The sequence below is a fragment of the Anabrus simplex genome, chromosome 7 (genome assembly GCF_040414725.1).
Source record: "Anabrus simplex isolate iqAnaSimp1 chromosome 7, ASM4041472v1, whole genome shotgun sequence".
Taxonomy (NCBI): domain Eukaryota; kingdom Metazoa; phylum Arthropoda; class Insecta; order Orthoptera; family Tettigoniidae; genus Anabrus; species Anabrus simplex.
In genome coordinates, this window is record NC_090271.1 from 248,670,984 (window position 1) to 248,685,677 (window position 14,694).

At 42.0% G+C, this 14,694-nt stretch overlaps 2 non-coding genes across 2 annotated transcripts; both read left to right on the forward strand.

The window, feature by feature from the left end:
• Positions 1 to 255: 255 nt before the first annotated feature.
• TRNAV-UAC (transfer RNA valine (anticodon UAC)) lies at positions 256 to 328 on the forward strand. Its single transcript has one exon. It is a non-coding gene; the product is annotated as a tRNA-Val (tRNA).
• Positions 329 to 919: 591 nt separating this feature from the next.
• On the forward strand, positions 920 to 992 carry TRNAR-ACG (transfer RNA arginine (anticodon ACG)). The gene has a single exon. It is a non-coding gene; the product is annotated as a tRNA-Arg (tRNA).
• The last annotated feature ends 13,702 nt before the right edge of the window (positions 993 to 14,694 follow it).

A 14,694-nucleotide genomic window follows, 5' to 3' on the forward strand; every position in this document is an offset into this window, starting at 1 on the left:
CTTCTTCAGTAAGCCAGCGAAATAGCGAAGTACTGTAGGCCTACCTAATTGCGCGTGTCCGCGGCAAGAACGGATCGCTAGCTGTCGCACCATTCGGGATTTTCCGGAAGAACTCGTGTATTACTGTGAGACAGATGCATACTGCAACACGAACGAATATACATTTCATATAGATTATTTCTAACGTTCATACGATACTATTACAAGAAGAAATGAAGTGATTGAAATTGCTTCCCGTAGAGGCCATCGTCATATGGTTCCGTGGTGTAGTGGTTATCACGTCTGCTTTACACGCAGAAGGTCCCCGGTTCGATCCCGGGCGGAACCATAAATTTTAATTTCAAGAATTGAATTGGAAGATCTTCCTTTGATTCGTGAATTCAACTTTCCAACGATAGTAATGCATTGTGGGGCTATCTTCATTAGGTAATTAAACAAGAAAGACATTTTAGGAATGTGACGGAATTCCCGGTAGGATTTGGAAGTCACTCATAAAGGATTCCTGAAGTCAAACAAAATCAAAACAATGTTCGCCTCTATGGTGTAGTAGTTAGTGTGATTAGCTGCCACCCCCGGAGACCCAGATGTACTGGTCATTCTCCGCAGTTGTATCCCCTGACCCAATGTTTCACGCTCCAGGACACTGCCCTTGAGGCGGTAAAGGTGGCATCCCTCGCTGAGTCCGAGGGAAAAAAACAACCCTGGAGGGTAAGCAGATAGAAAAAAGGAAGTACAATTTTATAATTTTGGAGGGGGACGGTGGGACAAAAGCATCCAACAAAACCAGATGGCATCAAAGTCTTTTACATGTAATGCTAGTAGTAATTGGCCAACAAAACACAAAACCTACTTATTTCAACAAACGCTAAGAATAATTGACTTGTTACTAAGTTTGTTTAGTCCTAGTGTAACGCTGTGTGGCCCTGTGGCGCAACGGATAACGCGTCTGACTACGGATCAGAAGATTCCAGGTTCGAATCCTGGCAGGGTCGTTGACTTTTTTTAATATGTACAGAGAAGTCATGACGGCGCTGTTGGTGTAGTTATAATAAATGGTTGTATGTTTCCTTTGGAAAACAAATATGTTTCAATTTAAAATACATCTGCTTACCCTCCAGGGTTGGTCTTTCCCTCGGACTCAGCGAGGGATCCCACCTCTACCGCCTCAAGGGCAGTGTCCTGGAACGTGAGACATTAGGATACAACTGGGAAGAATGACCAGCACCTCGCCCAGGCGGCCTCACCCGCTATTGTGAACAGGAGCCTTGGTGGGTGATGGGAAGATTGGAAAAGATAGACAAAGGAGAGGGAAGGAAGAGGCCGTGGCCGTGTCATTCCGGCGTTTGCCTGGAGGAGAAATGGGAAACCACGAAAAACCACTTCCAGGATGGCTGAGGTTTGAATCGAACCCACCTCTACTCAGTTGACCTCCCGAGGCTGAATGGACCCCGTTCCAGCCCTCGTCAGTCAAATCGGAAAGGGAATTATTCAATACAATAATAGGCCTTCCTTACTAATGCCAGTTACAAGTTGGAGAAGGACCCCATTACTCCTACCTGTCAAAGTCGATGAGGGGAGTACTAATTACAATAGCAGACGCCTCCTGCTGACAGTCACTATCGATTTGTGAAGTATTAATTATAATGACAGACACACACCTTCTAGATAGCTACAAATTGACTTCGATAATATAGATACAGACCGACATACGAAAGTATATGCATGTTTATATATTGCAGACCTTCATTTACGGATTAACAGCTGCTAACCGGTACGTTATATCGACAAGCGGATTGCATCATAAGTCGACTCTTTTAGCGTCCCAATGGTAGATCGTATAATATTTCCTCGTATCTCCTCTATTTATGCGTTAGATTGAGTCAGAAACTTTGAAATATTCAATAGGGATAAAGTAGGGTAAGGTTTCCACACACTGCTTTACTTTTCGGATACTTATGCGACAGCTAAAAACAGCATTTGGTTCACATATGGCTACCGGGAGGACCATTTGTCGTGCCGAATTTGATGATTCCGTCTTTCATATAAGTGTGTAAAATCTGAATTATAGATGTGAAAACTGCAAAATGTACGTACAATCGAGAAACACAGCCAAATCTAACGCATAAGGGATAGTGATACTACAAAAATTCATAGGACTAAAGTTGAATCGTTTGTTTCAGAAACGACACTTCTCCAACGTACCAAATTGTTCAGAAAACAGGAAAAACTGTCTGTAGTGCGTACTGCCATTTCTATCCTTCCGATATTTATTATGCTTATTCTACTGTTGAAATGACTATGACAGATTGGTTGTTTGTATGATTTAGTCCAATACGTTCCTTTAAAGACTTTCTTGAAAATGGTGGAGACGTGCTGTTTCTGCAACAAACACCATTAATGAGAATATAAGGAAGTGTAACATTGATTTTAACGTCATTTCAATTTCAAAAGGAACTTTATTTGTACTGAGGAAATGCAGTGTTTAAACCCATTATTTAATAGTTATTTGTAAGACTTACTTATTTGCACATATTATGATTAGACCACATTGTATAGAAAAATAAACAGAAGAATATATATAAAACAAAACAAAACAACACAATATAATACAAGTAACATGTAAGTCTCTTACCTTTGAACAATGCTTCTCACTTCTATTGCTCTGATGTTGTCCATGCAAATAGTTCATTATTAAACTCATGGTGTTCTTCTGGTATGTAAGATTCCAACTTCTTTATGTCTGCTAATTTCTTTTCATTTAATGGAACACAGCCTTGTGGATACGCAAGTCTAGTTGGTAACACAGGGAGACGGGTTGCAGAAATAAGCAACTTGAAAGTATGAACGCACATTCCATCAATACAGTATTTTCCTAAGACATGATTAGCCTCGTACTGAAACTAGATAAATTTATTTATATGAAACGCGACTTTTGCATCTCTTTTCACACCTCTTCTTAGCGACTCAAGCTGAAAGAACTGACACAACTGCTTTGTGAAACGGGCTGGTTTGAAGTAAAAACAACATCTCTCCAGGATAAGTGTTCTTTCTGCACAAAACGGAAACTTTCATTCGCGACTGACAGGCAGAGATATATGGTAGAAGTGTTTTTCTGCACAAAATGGTACCCTTCGTGCATTAATCATGGCAGTAATAATAACTCATATAGTGTCAAAAAGTGGAGAAGTGCTGTTTCTGCAACAAACGATTCAGTTGTAGATCACTCCAAATTACACTGAGATTGTGCCATCCGTTTTGTGATACGACTTACCGTTTAGACACGAAATACATCGAAAAGAAGGTCTGCACCGTCATTAAAATTGCCTCCATATTTCGATATTATCCGGGGGTAAAAAGTGAAAAATTTAAAATCTTGGAATTTTTCCGTCGATTACAGGCTAAAACATATAATTTCGCTAACTTTCAATTTTCTACCTCGTCTGGCAGATTGTGTTGCAACCTTGAGTTTTGGGGAGAGGGGTAAATGTGAGGATTCTCAGGAAACGAAAGCTAAAATATATGCAGTCGGTCATTATTACACCTGGAACGGATAGCTGTGCGATAATTTCGCGAAAATATTCAATGTACAGAAACACGGTTGTTACGAATTTCTTTACATTGATATCATAATAAAAATACTTCAACCCCTACTTCATTTATTTTTAAGCACTCTTTCAGTGAATTTTCCGGAAAAAAAATTGCGTGTTTCTTTATTTGTAATGAAGATTCCAAATATCAATGTTCACGTCTGTAACATTTTCAGTTTTTGAGATATAAGTAATGTCATAAAGGTATTCAATCCCCATTTCACCAGCAAAAGTGAAATGGCGTATGGCTTTTAGTGCCTGGAGTGTCCGAGGACATGATCGGCTCGCCAGGTTCAGGTCTTTTGATTTGATTCCCTTAGGCGACCTGCGCGTCGTGATGAGGATGAAATGATGGTGAAGACGACACACACACACACACCCAGCCCCCGTGCCAGCGAAATTAACCAATGGTTGTTAAATTTCTCAATCCTGCCGAGAATAGAACTCGGAACCCTGTGACCAAAGGCTAGTACGCTAACCATTTAGCCATGGAGCCGAACCCCCCTTAAGTGAATTACCGAAACGAAAATGTATTCCTTTATTTTTAAGGTAGATTCCAAATACAGTGCCAACTTTTACGTCTATAAACTGTTAAGTGTTTGAGATATAGATGTACTCATTTAAACTCTTCACCCCCTTCTTTAAAAATAAGGAGAGACATACTTTTTTTCGGAAAATCCTCTTACGGGGAGTGAAAAAGGTGAAAAAGTGGTAGAATACCTTTTATGAGGACACTTAAATCTGAAAAACTGAAGATGTTACAGCAATGAAAATTGGCTTTTGGGATCTCCTTTAAGAATAAAGAAACCTGCATTTTTTTATTTGGAAAATCTAGGCTACTTAAGTGGGGGTAAACAGGAGTGACAAAGGGGATGAATTTTTAAAATGAGTATATCTAAGATGTATCTCCAAAACTTTACATGTTACAGATGTGAGAATTGATATTTGGAATATCCTGTGAAAGTAAAGGAACAAGCATAATTTATTTTCTGAAAATGCACTTAAGGGGAAGTGTTAAAGTGGGTGAATTTTTAAAATGAGCTTATCTACAGTATATCTCAGAAACGTAAGATATTACAGACGTGAAAATTGGTATTTTAAATATGTTTTAAAAATGAAGTACGTAACATGTATATTTTTGGAAAAATAATTAAGGGGGGTTAAAATGACTGAGAAAGGGGGTTGAATTATTTTTATTAGGATACCGGTATCTCCCAAACTGAAGATATTGCAGACGTGAAAGTTGGTATATGCAATCACCTTTAAAAATTAAAGATCCACGTATTTGTTTTCAGAAAATTCACTTAAGGGGGTTGTAAAAAGGACTGAATAAGGGATTGAATTATTTTACGAGGATACTTATATCTCAAAAACTGAATATGTTAAAGACATGCAAATTCGTATTTGGAATCTTCTTTAAAAATGAAGGAACGTGTATTTTTTTGTTTTCGCAAAATTCACTTAAGGGGGTTGTAAAATGGACTGAATAAGGGGTTGAATTCTTTAATGAGAATACTTATATCTCAAAACCTGAAGATGTTACTGACATGAAAATATGTATTTGGAATCTCCTTTAAAAAGTACGTAATCTTTTGTTTTCGGAAAATCCAATTAAGGGGAGGGGGGATAAATGAATTGAAAAACGAGTTGAATTCTTTGTTTGGGAATACTTATACCTCGAAAACGAAGGATGTTACGGACGAGAAAATTGGTATTTGGAATCTCTTTTAAAAATAAACACACACGTAGTTCGTGGCAGGGGCGGGAGGGTATGGGGTGGAATTAGCTTAGGGGGGGGGTGGTAAAAGGAGTTGAATTCTTTTTATGAGGATACAAAGAAGAAGTGGATTTAAAAAAATTGACCGATAGGGGGTTTTGATTGCGGGGGGGGGGATTGAAGAATGATGACAAAAATGCATTTATGTGAAACCGTTTGAATTATGAAGTTAAAATTTCAAATTGTATCGTAGGTGTTAAATAACAAATGTATTCATTCCTTCCTCCGAAACGGTTTAACGTATGAAGACAAAATTCCAAATAGCGGTATACATTTTAAATGCTAGGCGTGAAATAGGAAACATTTTTTAACGTTGTACCCCTAAAGTGTTAAATGATGTTAGCTCCGTAAACAAAATTGCTCAACCCTCCAACTCACATTACTGGAAGGTAAAATTAATTCCAAAATCGATCCACTGACTAGAATTCAAATAGACAACGAAGAATAAGCGTTACTTCACATAATAAATAATTAAATAAATAAATAAATAAATAAATAAATAAATAAATAAAAATAAATTAACCTCTCTCACGAAGCAGCAAATCTCGCAGTATACAAATTCCCTTCATTCTAACACACACATACGTATGGTACATAATAAATGAAAATGAAATAGAGCGAGTGATAATTAATAAAGAAATCAGAAGATAGAATTGAAAATAAAAATAGTAAAAGTTAATAATAATAACAATAATAATTACTGAGGTATGTTTGTAACAGAATTTGAACCGTTACAGTACATTGACCAATTTGGCGAAAATTTCGTACAGTTATCCATATCAGGTGTAATAATGACCACCTGCATATATTTTAGCTTTCGTTTCCTGAGAGTCCTCACATTTACCCCTCTCCCCCAAAACTCAAGATTACGGAACAATCTGCCAGACGAGCTAAAAAATTGAAATTTGGGAAAGTTATAGGTTTTAGTCTGTAACCGACGGAAAAATTCCAAGATGTTAAAATTTTTCACTTTCTACCCCCGGAAAATATCGAAATGTGGAGGCAATTTTAATGACAGTAGCCTACAGACCTTCGTTTCGATGTATTTCGTGGTTAAACAGTAAGTCGTATCACAAAACGGATGGCACAATCTCAGTTCAATTTGGAGTGATCTACAACTCTGATCCTATGAAATTTGTCGTATCTTTATCCCTTATGCGTTAGATTTTGCTGTGTTGGTTGACTGTACGTAAATTTTGCAGTTTTTACACGCATAGTTCATAGTTTTATACACTTTTAGGAAAGATAGAATCATCAAATTCAGTACGAAAATATTGGCTCTCCCAGTAGCCATATGTGAGCCAAATTCTATGTTTCTAAGTTTCTAGCTTTCACATAAGTATCCGAAAATTAATGCAGTGTGTTAGAACCGTACCCAGATTTCTCCCTGATCAAATTTTCTAACTCAATCTAACTCATAAATAGAGGAGATACCAGAAAATGTCATGGAATCAACAATTTAGGCCGCTAAAAAGGCGTCTTGTGATACAATCCGTTTGTCGATATAACGTACAGTTTAGAAGCAGTTAATCTGTAAATGAAGGTCTGTAATATATAAACATGCATATACTTTCGTATGTCAATCTGCAGTATATAAACTTCATTGAAGTCGATTTGTAGCGAACTAAAAGGGGTGTGTCTGTCATTATAATTAATACTTTACAAATCGGTATGAATGTCAGCAGTAGGGTGTCTGCTACTGTAATCAATATTCCCAAATCGACTTTCACTGGCAGTAGGAACGGGGTCCTTCTACAATTCCTGTATAACTGGCGTTAGTAAGGAGGGCCTAATATTTTAATGAATAATTCCCTTCCCGATTTGACTGGCAGAAGGCAAGGGAACATGGAATTTTCTTCAAAACTCTCCTACCCGATTGTCTCTGAAAGTAGGAAAGGGGGTCTGCCACAGTAACGAAAACTCCCCAAATCGATTGTTACCGCACAGTAGACAAAGAGGCCTTCTATTTTAATGAAAACTTCCCAACTCCATTGTGAATGGCAGTATGCTGGTGAGCCTGCCGTTATCATCACAACTCCGCAACTCACACTTTACAATGGAAACAAAATATCCGGATCTCCCCATGCTGTTCCTTGGATAACGTTAAGAGACATGCAATTTAAAATATCGTATTCACTGCGTGTACAGTAGTTTGCTTCGATATCCGTACACAAAGTAGAATACCGTAGCGAAGCACGATTACATTTGCGAGTGTATCAATATTAGCGATCAAGGTGTCACTTCAAATTATTCTCAATTTCCCTTAGAGCCCATTTTAACAACAACTGTTCATTCTTATTTTCAACACTGTTAATATGTTAAACTTTGTAATGTTCGACAGCCCATAAATTGGGAAGTATAAATAAATAAATAAATAAATAAATAAATAAATAAATAAATAAATAAATAAATAAATAAATAAATAAATGACTAGTCCGCCTCTGTAGTATAGTGATTTGTGTGATTAGCTGCCAGCCCCGGCGGCCCGGGTTCGATTCCCGCTCAGCCACGAAATTTGAGATGTGGTACGTGGGCTAGAACGGGGTCCACTCAGCCTCGGGAGGCCAACTAAGTATAGGGGGTTCAGCCATCCTGGAAGTGGTTTTCCGTGGTTTCCCAACTATCCTCCAGGCAAATGCCGGGACGATACCTAACTTAAGGCCGCAGCCGTTTCCTTGGCTCTGCCTTGTCCATCACTAACAATCTTCCCATCCCCCACAAAGACCCTGTTCAGGGTAGCAGGTGAGGCCGCCTGGGTGAGGTACTCGTCCTCCTCCCCAGTTTCATTCTCCGACCCAAAGTCTCACGCTCCAGGACACTGCCTTTGAGGCCGTAAAGGTGGGATCCCTTGCTGATTGGAAAACCAACCCTGGAGGACAAATAAATAAATAAATAAATAAATAAATAAATAAATAAATAAATAAATAAATAAATAAATAGTCTGCCTGAGCCATCCTCGAAATGATTTTCAGTGGTTTCTCACTTCTACTCCAGCAAATGCCGGAATGATACCTAACTTAAAGCTATGGTCGCTTCCTTTCCTCTTCCTTGTCTGTACCTTCCGATCTTTCCATCACCCCATCCACAAGGCCCCTGTTCAGTACAGCCGGTGAAGCCGCCTGGGGGGCGATGCATTGGACATCCTTCCAACCTGTATTCCCCTATCCAACCTGAACTAAAGTCCCACGCTCCACGACACTTGAATTGAGGCGGCATTGGTGGGACCCTCGTGAGTCCGAGGATAAAGCAACCCTGGAGGGTAAACGAGTTAAGAATAAATAAATAAATAAATAAATAAATAAATAAATAAATAAATAAATAAATAAATAAATAAATAAATAAATAAACCTCCATGGCCGAATTCATTATTCTTCTAGGCAAGCTGTGTTCCTCCATTCGCCCCACAAGACCCAGCACCGAAGCTGGTTTATACGCACAGCTTCAACCATCGAATTCATTCCCAACTTACCCTATAGGGTGTATATCATCATTCAGATTACCCTCCTCCCTTTGTTCCTATATGTTCGTATTTGCAATCCCTTTCGCTACTTTCATGTTATTATTACTGTTACGAAAATAGTGTAGTTTACAGAGGTGAAAGAAGGTGCGGGCATGAATGGGTGGATATGGAAAAGTCAGGAGATTAATTTAAAACTTTAAAATTGGAACTGTATTCCTTCCTTATATTTTTTTTTCTTTTCAAATTTTGAACCTTACACTTTGCTAAGCAATTAATAACTCAGGTGCAAAATCTAGCTCTTGAGCTAGGGAGACAATCAGAACAATCAACTAATAACCAGTTAACAACCTTGAGCTTGAAGCTCCCTAATTACAATTTTTACATGAGCGCTTCGGCTCCTTTCAACCAACAGTCAAGGAGAAGGATCTCCCAATCTTGTACAGCAGTGGAAGAGTTTCATTCCTCTACAGATGTACACTTTAGGAGGTTAATAGCGAAATTTACAACTTCCACGCCTATCAAAGGCACAACCTACATTTAACAAAATTAAACAGTCTTCACTGTCTTAACTGCTCAACAGCCTGATTTGCCTTAAAATAAAATGAATGAAGTTGACTGTAACAGGGGTAACGAGTACTCATTCTACCTGACTTTTGGTAAAAACAAAAGGTTAACTTTACTGGCTGAAAATCAAATTGGTAACGAGGCGAACACTTGCGCTCCTTGAAATTTACATGATATACTGTACTTAAAAATCCTGTTTGGGTTTATGGACCGATGTTACAGAGGCTAGGCCGGAGGTGACTAGATGAAGGAAAATATTTAATTTACAGAAATTACTAGATAGATTTTTAAATGTTACAAAATCATAGTCACCTCAATATCAAGTTATTCCCTAGGACGAGTAAGTTCTTTAGACTTTGTTTGAAATTTAGGGTTTGAGATTTACTTTTTGAGGAAATAGAAGTTGCATTACCAAAAATTGGAAACATTCCCCTCGAGCTAGCTTTCAAAGACTATCACATTGTTAATCAGAATTTTCCATTACCTTGAGCTGGTGGACTTCCCGAAGATGGGCGAGGAAGCCCTCGCCTCCGTTACGAGCACTCTCTAGACTGGAGCGATAATAAAGACAACATGGCTTTTTTTTTCGGGGGGCCCCCGAAGCCCGCTCCTCCTGCGTGACCATCGACTCAATCTACATGACCTCCGACATGCTATTATTTCTAAGAAGAAGAAGAAAGAGATAGCAGGGAGGAGTGGGAAGTGATACAAGGAGTATCTGCCGGTTTCCGAGTCAGACTCGCTACCACGGCAAGAGTTTGTATTAGGTAAGGTGGTGTTGATGTATGATATTGAAGGGTCAGGGAAAAACCACATAGGCAGAAAGAAGAAAGAGCCTACATGTAAAACCTGACGTCTTTTGATAGCACATGCAAGGATGTGGGCTGGAAAAAGACCAGAGGTTGTGTTAGTTAGGAACAGGTAACATGCACAAGTCAAACCCATTCCTCGCCACCGGGCGAGTTGGCCGTGCGCGTAGAGGCGCGCGGCTGTGAGCTTGCATCCGAGAGATAGTAGGTTCGAATCCCACTATCGGCAGCCCTGAAAATGGTTTTCCGTGGTTTCCCATTTTCACACCAGGCAAATGCTGGGGCTGTGCCTTAATTAAAGCCACGGCTGCTTCCTTCCAACTCCTAGGCCTTTCCTATCCCATCGTCGCCATAAGACCTATCTGTGTCGGCGTGACGTAAAGCCCCTAGCAAAAAAAAACATTCCTCGCCATTCCGTCTGCCAGGGGATCAGTCCGTCTGGGCACTGCTGTGACTAGCGCGGTCCTTGCCGCCTGCGGAGCCATGCGTCGAGTACCACTAGGGCCTGTCGCACGGCTCCACCTCCTTGGGGCACTTCGTACCCAGTCTCCGATCCCGGAGAATGAGGCCAAGCCCGCCGAGGCAGGGGCCTCCTGGAAGGGGGTGGGTCTTGGCGCCGGGCCTCCTTCCTCTCTGCCCGGGCCATGGCCCGGTAGACTGGGCAACTGCGGTGGGAGGCCGGGTGGCCCCCCGCGCAACTGGCGCACACCGGCGCCTCCTTAAGTGTTGCGCAGGCCGTGTAGTGGTGATCACCACCACAGCGGTTCCTCCTCACTTGGAGCCCACAGCTGACCTGACGGTGGCACCACCTCAGACAGCGGAAACACTGCAAGAGCTGCTGAGGGGGACGTTTCACTCTCACCTGACTGCCGCTACCCGCTGAGGTCCTCTCCTGATTGGTTCCTCGGTTGACTGCTGTCCTGGGAGCAGTCTTGGGTTGCGACTGGGCGGCCGTCTCCTGGTGGGCCGGCGTCGCCTTCTGCTTCCTGGCCCTGCGTCGTCTTCTTTCCGGGGGTTTCTTCTCGGCGGGGGAAGAGGCCTCGTCCTGGTGGCACTCCTGCCGGCCTGGTGACCCCGGGGTAGCTGGTGGCTGCGCTGCGTCGCCGGCTTCTTCCTTCTCCTGGCTGGCGGTGGCGGCGTCGGTCGGTGCTAAGACTTGACTGCGTTCCCTGTCCTGTGGGGCGCACATCGAGGTATGCAGCTCGACAGATATGCAGGCTGCGTCGCCGACTTCTTCCTTCTCCTGGCTGGCGGCGGCGGCGTCGGTCGGTGTTAACACTCGACTGCGTTCCCTGTCCTGAGGGGCGCACATCGAGGTCTGCAGCTCGACAGACATGCAGGCAGGCTGGGCCTGGGCAGCAGCCTCGGAACGCCAGGGGGCGTCCTTCTCCACTACTGTGCTGCTCTCCACCATCACGGGCGCTCTCCTGGTTTGCGCCCAGGTAACAGGCCCTTCCTGGTAGGCCTGCGTCTGCGACCACTTCGCCTTGGTCGGTGGTCGACGATCCTGGTTGGCGGCCTTGTTCGTCTGCGTGTACTTCGTAAAGCACAGCGGTCCAACAGGGGTCGCGCCGTGGCGGTGCTTGGAAGCGCCGCCGTCGTCGTCCTCAGCTCCGTCTGGGTGGCTGCATCCTCGTGGCTGCCCCAGGCGTCCAGCTTCTCCCTGAGTCCTGGTAGCCGGGCGACCTGGTGCAGCTGGGACACCAGCTCCGCGTAGACCTCGAAGCGGCGTGCGTCCTTAGGGCGTATGATGACCGCCCAGGAAGGGATCACCTCGGCGATGATCTCGGTGATCTTCTCTCCCAGAAACTCAGCGATCACACTAAGAGGATCGATTATGTCGCTCGTTCCCCGGTAGGTGTTCTTCCCCCACCGGTTGTACACCACCAGCGACGGGCGTCGGAAATCGGGGGCGTCCAACAAACTGATCACCGCTTGTAGTTTCGCCACCGCTCCCTTGTGGTTGTAGTCGGCCGGTCTCGAGAACTAATAGCTTCTCCATCCTGGTCCTCCTGTAAGAAATCCTGAAACAGAAAAAAGAGCGAGCACTGAAAAGTGCTACAGCTCAGACAATGCTCCTTCGAAGATGTACTAATAAGTACAAGTGCCTGGCTGATACTTGAAAAGTACAGAGCACCTGGCAAGGAGAGAGAAAGCGGAGCGAGTGGCACGTACGTCCTTCCGCTACGACAGTCAGCTCGTCCTTAACAGCATGGCTCACAAGCCCTCGGCTTTTATAGCAGAGAGAAAGGTTCCAGAAAACTCAGGGCCAAGGGCCTGACACACCAATTATTTTTATTGGTTAACTAAATAAATATCAGAAAAGTTTGATTGGTAGACAAATTAATGTACAAAATTTGCTATTGGTCAACGTCTTATGTTGGCGGGAAGAGATAGAAGTATAGTAAACATTAGTACACCGGAAATAAACACTAAACATACCAGTTTAGGAAACCTTAACACACAAAATTTAACTTGAATTTGAATAGTTCATCTTCACCCCAGAGGAGTTCCAGTTTTCCTGATCTAGATGGTCTTTTAAAAGGCACTAGTTTTAAACGCACGGAGCGGGTGTACCTGCAGTATAATTCTTCTTCTTCTTCTTCTTCTTCTTGTTCCGAGGTATCTGTGGAATAGCAGAAGTGAAAGAAGGTGCAGAGGTGAATGGGTCAAACTACAAATGCCAAGAAAAGAAAAAAAATTAAAACTTAAACTGAAGGTTATATTTCCTTTTTTTAAAAATTCAACTTTATCAAATTTTATAACAATGAAGCGTTAGGTAAAATGATAAGGCTTTAACCAAAACAAGAAAATCCAAAATTTAGAGACAATTTAACAATATGGGCTTCAAGCCGCAAGTTTTACAATTTCTGAGCTCTCAGCTCACAAACACATATTTACCAAAGGGCAGAAATCCCCTAACATGGAGCACTTGCTCCCACCTAGCAATGGCAAGCCTCCTAGGGGCACATATCCACATAAAAGAGCTGACCCGCTCTCAGTTTTCCAAGCCTATTAAAGGCAATACCAGGCTTTACACTAAATTGCCATCAAGGCACAACTTACACAAAATAAAACGGGGGTATCTTGTACCCAACCTACTGGGCCTTAGTAGAAAAAGAATAGGTGAAGTAAATGGCCCAAAGTGCAAAACTGAATGGAGGTGTGAATTTGCACTCTACATGAAACTTCTTAAAACCTAAGAGGCACTAGGCCGATGAAACAGGGGCTATTCCCAAACTATGGAGGGGACTCGTATAATGAATAAATTTAACACATTAAGGAAGAGTAGAAAATCAGTTACCAAAACGTAGTCACCTCAAGTCAAAATGAAGGGGAGCTCGAGAGGTAAAGCACTCTCTATCCCCGATTTACGGTTACAGATATATGCAGTTTTTACATAAGCCGGCACAAGTTTACATTTGTAGAAAGGTAGGTTACATTGTAAAAGTTTCGGACGTTTCCCGTGGATTAAACTGCTGAGCTAGCAAGAAAAAAGATGTTAAGCGGCCATTACCTTACTGAAGAACTGCTGCCAGAGGAAAGAGGCGCTTCCCGCCTCCTGCTACACGTCCATACACTAAGTTAGATGTTGATGAAGTGGCCGAAAGACAGGACAATCAGCAGTTGTATCCGGACGAAAAATCTCACTCCCCACTGTCCTCGAGGTGGGGGAGGTGGAATCCGGTGCTAAATCCGGGGGGAAAACCTATCCTAGACGGTAAACGAATTAACTGATCATAGGTAATTACATTACCCATGTTCATTTATCACTCCGATACTTCTACTGATTATTATGTTTCTGTCCACTGGCGAAACTTCGCTGCACGAATAATCATCGATATTTACAGACAATTCAATGGACTTCATTCCGTCCCACAAGAACAAAACAACATGCCTTAATATCTATTAAGTTTCCGATAACTGAAAAACCACAGTTGAGCACTTCTAGAATGAATATTAATCTTATCTTCACGTGAAACGCGCTCCATATAATAAATAAATAGAAAAATTTGATTAATATCACAAACATACGTGGATACACATCATGTACAACGTCACTGTGTTATGATTTACGCCAGTCGGGTATTCAGCTAAAGAAAGGAATGGTACCGGCGCTGAAAACGTTGCAGAAGACAGTGACGATGTCCTAACTGCTGCGAAAAGTAGACTGAGCGATTCTGAATCAATGTGACTGGGAAACGTCTCGAACTCCAGACGATCGCTTACTTAAAACGGAAGTACAAAAGGACGCCGACATTGCTAGTGATGTGAAGAAAAAAGACCACATTGATCAGGAAGAAGGGGTAGAAGGAAACTACATCTGAACAGGGTAGAAGTGAAATTCTAGAAGCCATTAGGGTTGTTAATATCTTCTCTGTAGCAACGTGAAAGTGCAGTGAAATTGTGAAGGGAACTGTGTGCACAGCCCGTAAGTGAAATAGTGTCTAATGGGAGAATGGGAGAAGACAGAAAGAAATATTCTTTCAACTATTC